This window comes from Pelodiscus sinensis, chromosome 3 (genome assembly GCF_049634645.1).
Source record: "Pelodiscus sinensis isolate JC-2024 chromosome 3, ASM4963464v1, whole genome shotgun sequence".
In the NCBI taxonomy this organism is placed as follows: Eukaryota; Metazoa; Chordata; order Testudines; family Trionychidae; genus Pelodiscus; species Pelodiscus sinensis.
Genome location: NC_134713.1, coordinates 10,235,865 through 10,245,813, shown reverse-complemented (window position 1 = coordinate 10,245,813; position 9,949 = coordinate 10,235,865).

Here is a 9,949-nt window from a genome sequence, read left to right as displayed (position 1 = left end):
GCTTGAAAACAACTGATTCAATTAATTTAATTAGTTAAAGGTGTAGCAGGTTTAACTGAAAGAGAATCTGGGCTACTCTCTTTGTATTAAAAAGATAATGAGCCATACTCTTGCTTACGCTAAGGCCTCTCCAATCACTGTAAGAAGTATGAAAATCAGAGTGGTCTTGTTATAAATGAGAATCTGTACCAATATAGAGCAGGGTCAGAAATGTTTTTTCCAGTCCTTTGAACGTTTATGATATTTGAAGACTGTTCCATTCATCATTGGGATAAAATTGAGACTGTTCTTTTTTTTCATGAGAAACCAGCCATAGAGAGGGCAAGAGACCCACTATTGATTATTTCTTAGAGAGTCTGTACACTGATGCTATTGGGTAAGCTGGTATGACTAGTTTTGCTGCTCTGTTGCTTACACATGCATAAAAGCACAATGGAAACTTGTTCTGCATGGTAGCAGTCAAGCCATTTTTATTAGTGGAGCTGGCGCCATTCTTCCTTTAGTTATGCTGACACGTAAAATAGCCAAAGGAAGATTTTAAGTCTTGCCTGGGCGCCAGACACTCATGATGTCTGGCAGATAAGATGAAGCTAACTTCAGAGAGTGAAATTTTGCCAACCACTAGCCTTTCCCATATTTTGAAAAGTGTTCTAGGAAATATTTTAGCAAGGTACTAGCTGCAAGATATGAAACAAACAAGAGAGTAAAACACTGCCTAGCAAGGGATGTGGAGATAGGAAATTTGCAATAGAACAGAGCACCTGGCAAATAATCAAAGATAAAAAGTGTGTAAAGAGGAAATAAGTAAGAACCAGACTGACAAGCCTAAAGGCTAACAAGGGAATAATTACCCCTAACCCATAAAGGAAGTATGACCCTCTGCTGTCTGGGCACAAGCAATCAGAATGATAGGAGAAGATATTAAATGGTTGTCGGTGACTGTATGCCTCTGTGTCTGTGCTTTGCTGTCAACTTTTTCCAGATTTATATATGTAAATGTGAAATTGAGCCCTAGGGAAGAGTCAGACGGTATGTCTACACTACAAAGTTAATTCGAACTAACGGACGTTAGTACGAATAAACTTTCATAGGCGCTACACTAGCGCTCCGCTAGTTCGAACTTAATTCGAACTAGTGGAGCGCTTAGTTCGAACTAGGTAAACCTCATTGCACGAGGACTAAGCCTAGTTTGAACTTACTAGTTTGAATTAAGGACTGTGAAGCCCCTTAATTCGAACTAGTGGGAGGCTAGCCCTCCCCAGGTTTCCCTGGTGGCCACTCTGGCCAACACCAGGGAAACTCGTCTGCCCCCCTCCCGGCCCCGGACCCCTTAAAGGGGCACGGGCTGGCTACAGTGCCCGTGCCAGGAGCAAGCTTGCCAGTACCCAGCTAGCAGACCCTGCACCTGGCACAGCTCGAGCCAGCCATCCGATGCCCCCCAGCCCTCCCCCTCTTCCCGGGACCAGGCTGGCGGCTCTCGGGAGCCTGGCCAGCACCGCAAGAGGCGGGCACGGGCCTGGTCTAGTGCAGACATCGTGGACCTCATCCATGAACTCTGCACTAGGCACAGGAAAGTGGCCATCTAGGGCAGGAGAGCTGCCAGCCTGGCCACCCAGGAGCAGGTTTGCATGAAAATCAAGGTGGTCCACTAAGACCCCCGACTGTGAGCCCTGAGCTTAGAATGGCCGTACTGGGTCAGACCAAAGGTCCATCTAGTCCAGTAGCCTATCTGCCAACAGCAGCCAACCCTAGGTACCCTGGAGGGGATGGACCAAAGACAGTGACCAAGCCATTTGTCTCGTGCCATCCCTCTCCAGCCTTCCACAAACCTTGGGCAGGGACACCACTCCTACCCCCTGGCTAATACCACTCCATGGACCCAACCTCCCCCTTACGTCTCCTCTTTTCTAAGCTGAAAAGTCCCAGTCTCTTTAGCCTCTCTTCATATGGGACCTGTTCCCAACCCCTGATCATTGTAGTTGCCCTCCCCTCTCCCAGCCTCTCTCTTCCCCTCTCCCACCTCCTTTTTCCAGTCTCCCCCAGTTTTGTTCAATAAAGAAAGATTCTATTTTTGAACACACATTTTCTTTATTTTGTACATCAGGAAGGGGAGCTAGGGAAGGGTAAGTGGAAGGAGGTGAGGAAGGAATGGGGTACGCGCCCCCAATGGGGAGGACTGGGCTGGCTCTGCGGGCTTCTCAGGGTGGAAGCTCTCCTGCAGCCCCCCCGATTGCCGCCTCCCCCCGGATGGCAAGTGCAGCCGGGGTGATGGCCGAGTGCTGTGATGTTCCGCGTGTGGGCACTCAGGGCACTCAAAGCCAGGACTGCTTTGCAAGCGGGGAACCCTGAGAACTGTCTGTCCGGGGTGGGGGTCGGGTCCCTTTAAGCACAGCCCTCGGCTAGCCTGAGACAGCAGCTCCACGCTCTAAGTCCTCATCTGATGCCCTGCCGGCACTACTTCCGGCCATCCTTAACCTCTGTTCAGGGTCCACTCTGTGTGGACATGTTAGTTCGAATTAGCAAAACGCTAATTCGAACTAGTTTTTAAGTCTAGCTGCACTAATTCGAATTAGCTTAGTTCGAATTAACTAATTCGAACTAAGTTAGTTCGAATTAGCGCTGTAGTGTAGACATACCCAGAGTGTGTGTGCCTTTCTATGGTTTCTACTTTTGATTTTATTAAATCAGAAAAAGTCATACAAACAAAGTGAGGATAATTTCCTGAACTCTGTCTTTGCTCCCATTCTTTCCTAACATTCACTCTCTTTCCATGGATTTCATTTACTTGGGAGGTAAATTTTTTTCTTTATTGCTTTAAAAAAATTGCACTACCTATGTATCATTAGGATTTAATCTATAGGAATAACTGGGTCCAAAAAGTGATTGGATTAAAAAAAAAGAATTAGATACATTTCAAGAGGACAGGTGCCTCAATAGCTGTTAGCCAAGATGGTGAGGGTGAAACCTTGTTTTCTGTGTGTCCATATCCCTATCCTCAGACTGCAGGAGTCTGGGAGTGAACAATAGGATCATTGTTCTATTCATTTCCTCTGAAGCACCTGTCACTGGCTACTCTTGGAAGACAGTCTATTGTGCTTAATGAACTATAGGTCTGACCCGCATGAGCATTCAGCAAAACAAGGAGTACATTTGTTTCCTTTGAGAATGTGACCTTTGATAACAGTACTGCCCTTAGCTGCTATTTGAGAATTAAGTGCTACACAAAAGCACTGACATGCACTAAGGGCTGAATTGAGAGGCAAAATCACCATTGAAAAAGGTAATCCCTACTGGTGGATGAAGAGTTTGACACCAGGCTGGGAAATCTACCAGACTGGAAGTCGCATGAACCCACAGAATAAACTTGTGCTATCAAAATAAAAATTTAGAATTAAAAAGTAAAAATCACAACCAAAATACAGGTAGGGTTCCCAGCTTTCCACTTGCATAAAATACTCTTACCCTATCTTGCAAGAAAAGTTTTTGAAAAAAATATTTGAAAGCAGTTTTGAAGCTGTTAACATGTCCCATTTTGACACTGTCCATGTAGCGACACCAAGGCTACATGGACAAAGCATTGTGATAGAGACTTACACCCATGGAAGTTGTCTAAACAGTATATATGGCTCATCTAGACTATGCTAGAGTGTTGAAAGAGTACACGCAAATTCCGTGGGATTTTTCCAATATCTTCTTCCGATCTCACTTTCCAAAGCAGAACTTTCAAAAGTGAAAGTAGTTTAGACGTGGCTTTTTCGGAGAACCCCCTCCATTTGTCTAAAAGCTGTGTAAACCTCAAATTTCAAAAGTGAGATCAGAAGAAGATATGCAAATTCCATGTCCCATGGAGTTATTTGCTCCATTTTGATCAAGCTTGGTAGAATCCAGCCCTCAAGACTTTTAGGCTACATCTACACTGTGGAGCTATTTCAGGATACCTTTGGTATCCCAAAATAGCTATTCCACATCTTAAGAGCAAGCCCATTTTATTGAAATATAATCGGGGTGGCCCGTGAACCTAGGCAAACTAGGCAGTTGCCTAGGGTGCTTCTGGCCTGGGAGCCCGATGATGACGTCACAGTGTGCAACACAAATTGTTTTCAACATCCAGTCAATTTCTTTGTTTCATTTTTAATGTGACTAAACTTAAAAAGCTTTTTTCACAGAGGTACATCGATGAAAACGGAAGAATAACACATAGCGCTTCTTCTCCACCTTTAGAGCAAATTGGGATATATTTTATCCAAAATTCCTCCAAGCTTGAGTTTTCTAAATTATCTTTCATAATTTTTTATTTAAAATTAAAAATAAGCACAAATAGTTTTTCTTGTCACAAAAATTTAATAAAAATGTAATTTAACACAAGAAATAGCTTGTTCTTGCAATACTTCTGGCAATGAATCAACATAAAAGTTGAATGGATTGCGTACTAATTTATGAATGGGATTGCCAGAAAAGTTGTCTGGAAAATAGTGGATTAATCTGTCAGCAAGGCAGTTCCAATGAAACACAATTTTGTTCTGTGCTTCCTCTTTACAAAGTTCTTGGAAACCTTTATTTTCAGTGAGCTATGACAATGTTGGAAAAGACGAAAAGTTAGGTGTCTGAGCTTATGTTTGATGTTTCCAAAGCTGGATTTTTTCCCATAAATGCTTTGATGGCATTATGGTGCACAATAATGTTTGCAGTGTTGTTTCTTTGCAGCTTCAAATTGAGGTTGTTCAAAGATTCAAAAACATCGATGAGGTATGCCAGTGAAAGTTGAAACGTTTGATTCGTAAACACATGATATAACTCTTCTTTCTTCTGTTGCTTGAGGAAAATTTCCACTTAATCTTTCAGTTTGAATAATCTGAAAAGCATGTTACCTTTGGAAAGCCATTGTACCTCCGTGTGAAACAAAAGAGTTTTATGATCCACTCCCAAATCTGCACAAAGAGCTACCACACATGCAGTTGCAGCTGATGTAGTCATCCCTCCAGTTGCAGTGTAAACACACCCTTTGTCTGGTGCATGTCCAGCAACGATTTTAAATGTCATAAGAACATGAGAACATAAGAACGGCCAGACTGGGTCAGACCAAACGTCTAGACTAGTATCCTGTGTTCTGATAGAGGCAAATGCCAATGTCCCAGAGGGAGTGAACAGAAAAGGTAATCATAAGTGATCCCTCTCCTGTCATCCATTTCCTGCCCCTGACATAACGAGTCTAGGGACACCATTTTTATCCATTCTGGCTTATAAATATTGATGGACCCAACCTCCATGAATTTATCTAGTTCTTTTTTGAACCCTGTTAAAATCCTGGTCTTCACCATATCCTCTGACAAGGAGTTCCACAGGTTGATGTGCATTGTGTGATGAAATTCTTCCCTTTGTTTGTTTTAAACTGGCTACCTATTAATTTCATTTAATTTCATTCATTAATTTCATTTGCTTTTTATGTTATGGGAACAAGTAAATAACTTTAACTTGTTCGCTTTCTCCATACCTATCACAGTTTTATAGACCTCTAACATATCCCCCCTTAGTCTCCTCTTTTCTAAGATGAAAAGTCTCAGGGTGAGCCTACATTGCACCGTTATTTTCAGATAACTAGCGTTATTCTGAAATAGCCATGCGAGCGTCTACACAGCCATTCTGTTATTTTGAAATAATTTCAAAATAATGGATGGCTTATTCTGAAATCTGTAAATCTCAATCTACTAGGAATACTCCTATTCTGAAATAGCTATTTCGAAATAAGGCGTGTGTAGACACTCCACTGATGTTACTTCGAAATAGCCCTTCATCAGGGCCATTCTAAGTTATTCCTCCCCGGTGCCTCCTGGGGATGTAAATCGAGATATCACGTCTAGATTAGGGAAGCCTGCCTAGGACTAATTTTGAGGCTTCCTATCAGTACAGACATGCTATTTTGAAATAAGCTATTTCAAAATAACTATTCCGGAATATCTTATTTTGAAATAAGCCTGCAGTGTAGATGTATCCTCTGTCTTTTTAATCTCTCTTCATATGGCATCTGTTCCAAATCCCCGATCTTTTTTGTTGCCCTTTTCTGAACCTTTTCTAGTACTAATATATTGTTTTTGAAATGAGGTGACCATATCTGTATGTAGTATTCAAGATGTGAGCATACCACGGATTTATATAGAGGCAATAAGATATTCTGTGTCGTATTCTCTATCCCTTTTTTAAGTAGGAGGGTAATGTAGGCATACCACACTTGCAAATGAAGCCTGGGATTTGAATTTCCCGGGCTTCATTTGCATAAGCCGGGCGCCACCATTTTTAAATCCCGGCTGGTTCGAACCCTGTGCCGCGCGGCTACACGCGGCACGAACTAGGTAGTTCGGACTAGCCTTCCTACCATTACTCCTCATTACTCCTCATGAAGCCTAGTCCGAACTACCTAGTTCATGCTGCGTGTAGCCACGCGGCACGGGGTTCGAACCAGCCGGGATTTAAAAATGGCCGCACCCGGCTTATGCAAATGAAGCCCGGGAAATTCAAATCCCGGGCTTCATTTGCAAGTGCAATATGCCTACATTACCCCGGTAGTTCGAACTAGCGGGGTAGTGTAGACATACCCATTGCTCCATCAACGGAGCTATGTAGATTAGTTTATTCAAAAAAGGGAAATGAAGTGATGATTTAAATAATCTCTGCTTCATTTAAACCAAAATGGCCACCGTGCTGTGCCAATCAGCTGTTTGTCAGCATAGTGCGGCAGTCTAGACGGGGATCTGCCAACCCCAGAACCCTTCGTGGTGTGAAACCAGGCTTACAGGATCTGCTGATGAAAGGTTCTGGGGTCGGCAGATCCCCATCTAGACTGCCGCGCTGTGCCGAGAAACAGCTGATCGGCACAGCGTGGGGGCCATTTTGATTTAAATTATTTAAATCACCGCTTCATTTTGCTATGTCTACAACTCTAATCTACATGGCTCCATTGACAGAGCCATGTAGTCTAGACACACCCTAAGGTGCCACAGGACTTCTCGTTGTTTATGCAGATTCAGACAAACAAAGCTACCCCTCTGAAACTTGTTCATGAATAGTTAGACATATCATCTGCTCCCTTCTCTTTATAAGTCCTACAGCCTCTGACATCTTATTGGGGAAAAGGATTCACGTGGCATGTTTTCTGCCAGGACACATGCTCTGATCTCGCAAACTCCTTAGCACCTTTGACAGAGTCATCACGGATTGCTTTAGCAGAATGCATCTTACCATCCTTAGTATGTTGCCAGCAATTGGCTTCACCCCTCTCCTTAGGACATTGTGCTTCTCAACAATCTCTTTTTGTTGATCTTCATTGTCAATTGACAGAGCAGCAAAATTGGGTGTCTAAATGAAAAAAAAAAAGTACACTAGTTTTTTTTCCCCATGGACTTTAGGCTCATGTGTGTGAACCTAAAGTATTTTATATGTGACCCTAGGAATGCATTCCAGTTAATGAGCCTTTTTCAAGTAACATTAGCTCATGAAATATTTTAAAATTAATTTAATCAGAATGAATCAATCACTAATTACTAAATTATGGGTGAGATTCTAATGTCTTTATTCTATGTTATAGCGGCGAGGAGTCCTGTGGCACCTCATACTCTAACTGAAGTGTTGGAGCATAAGCTTTCATGGGCAAAGACCCACTTCTTCAGATGCATGTAGTGGAAATTTCCAGAGGCAGGTATAAATAGGCATAATTTGGAATTGAGAAAGTAATATTATTAAATAATCTTAGTATATTGCCTACACTGCTGGATTCTTTTAAATACTGTGTATTTGGCCAAATTCAATGCTGGTAAAGACAGGGAAAACTGTGTATATTTTATTATTTATGCATTTATATTTTGGTTGCTTCTAGGAACCCCAGTCATGTATGAATATATAACAAATATACTACTGAATGGAGCTATGTAACTATTAAGTATCTTTTTCGGAAATATTGCCTGAAATCTTTATCATTTTCAAAGTCTTACTCCTTTCACATGTGGAAAATAGAATGAAACATTTCAATTCTTTATTGTAGTATAGCTTTTCTACATAATATTGAATGTTATATGTAAGGTTACAACATAGTTTTCATTATAACTCTCAATTTCCCCAATTATGAACTTCTAAGCTCTGTTAATATTACTTCATTTTTCATTCAGTCTCCGTTAGCCTAAGGGTTTTAGGCCCTAATCTCAAAACTGCTTAATAATGTGTATTAATTGCTTATTAATGACATGAATGGTCCTATTGCCATGGAGAGGACTACTTATGCGAGTAAAGTTAATCATGTGCATATTTGTAGGATCTGTCCTTTACTTTGTATTGAGCACTTGTGCCGCTTAAGGACATAAATCACCTTAAATGCTTCTGTTGCTTTTGCGATTTAACGGCATTTAAAATGTCACCATGACCCCTAAAATAGTAATCATCATGAAATGCTTTGAAATTCCTGAAGTAGAATGTTTTGAATGGCATGATCCAATTTTTTTTTCTTCACTGGTTTGCAATAATATTTGAAATGTTTATTTTTTGTCCTGATTCAGGACAAGATACATTCTCAGTTTTAATGAGACTGGAAATATGTTCCCCACTCAGCTCTCATCCTACCAGTCTGATGGTTTGTTGCATCACAGCCGTCAGGCCCAGGAAGGCAGAAAGCAAAATCATCTCTGAAAAGGGAAGAACAACCTGCTTAGTTCTCCTTCCTTTCTCTAGGACGTTAATTTAGACACATTGCAGCAGAAGCATACAGCCATATGCTGTATATGTCTAGGGTTTTTCTCAATCGGCAAGGGAAGGTTTTGACACTGTCTCATTATAAATTTTTCTTTGTCTCTCTGTTACTTCTAAGATCACAGGGAACCAACCAGTTTCCCATGTTTTCCTTACTGTGCATGATCTTATACTAGAGGGGTTTCCTTTTAGACTGTTCTCTAACAGTGGCCCGAGTTGTTCAGAGGAAGATACTAATTTCCCTGTATGATGGAAAAGGAGACATCATTACAGCTCCAATCTCCCTTGTGAGTTTTATTATGGGTGTATAGTTTTCATTTCCAGCTAGAGCTTCATAGGAATCTTTCTGGTGGAGACTGCAGAGAGGAGGCACTGAATTTGCACACTCACTAGCCACTTTTGTAATATTCCCATTCTGGCCACTTACAGGATTGCACTTGTCCACACTGTGTCCCATTGTGCAGGCTGTGTTGAAGATTATTAGCATATTTTTATGCTTGGTTCAGGGGGAGAAGTCTGCCCAGAAGACTTTTTCCTACTGGGACCATGTGCTTGAGTTAAGCAGAAGCCAGTTCAATCCCAGTTTGAACGTAGCCTCTTATGTTTTGCTCACACCAGTGCCCGTTGTGTATGACTGACATCCAGAAGATGGCTGGCTGCATAGGAGGAAAGTAAGATTTAGCACTAGATGTTGACTTGAGATACAATTTTGAGCAAGGGGTGGTGTATAAGCTCCTAGAAGTATCCTTAAGAGAAATCCCTCTCTCAAGTCCTCCCTTGCTTTCTCCTTCCTCCCAGGGACAGTATAAACTTCTATTTCCAGCTCCCAATAGCTTTCCTCATTGTTCTGGCCAGTGAATAAGGGCAGGTGCTAAATCCTTGAACTTGACAGGTCTCTCACATATGAATAGTGATAGAAATGTAGCCGTGTTAGTCTGGGGTAGTTGAAGCAAAATGCAGGACAATGTAGCACTTTAAAGACTAACAAGATGGTTTATTAGATGATGAGCTTTCGTGGGCCAGACCCACTTCCTCAGATCAAATAGTGGAAGAAAGTAGTCACAACCATATATACCAAAGGATACAATTAAAAAAATGAACAAATATGAAAAGGACAAATCACATTGCAGAACAGAAGGGGGATGCGGGGGGTGGGAAGGGGGAGGAAGGAAGGTAAGTGTCTGTGAATTGCTGATATTAAAGGTAGGGAGAGTGGGAT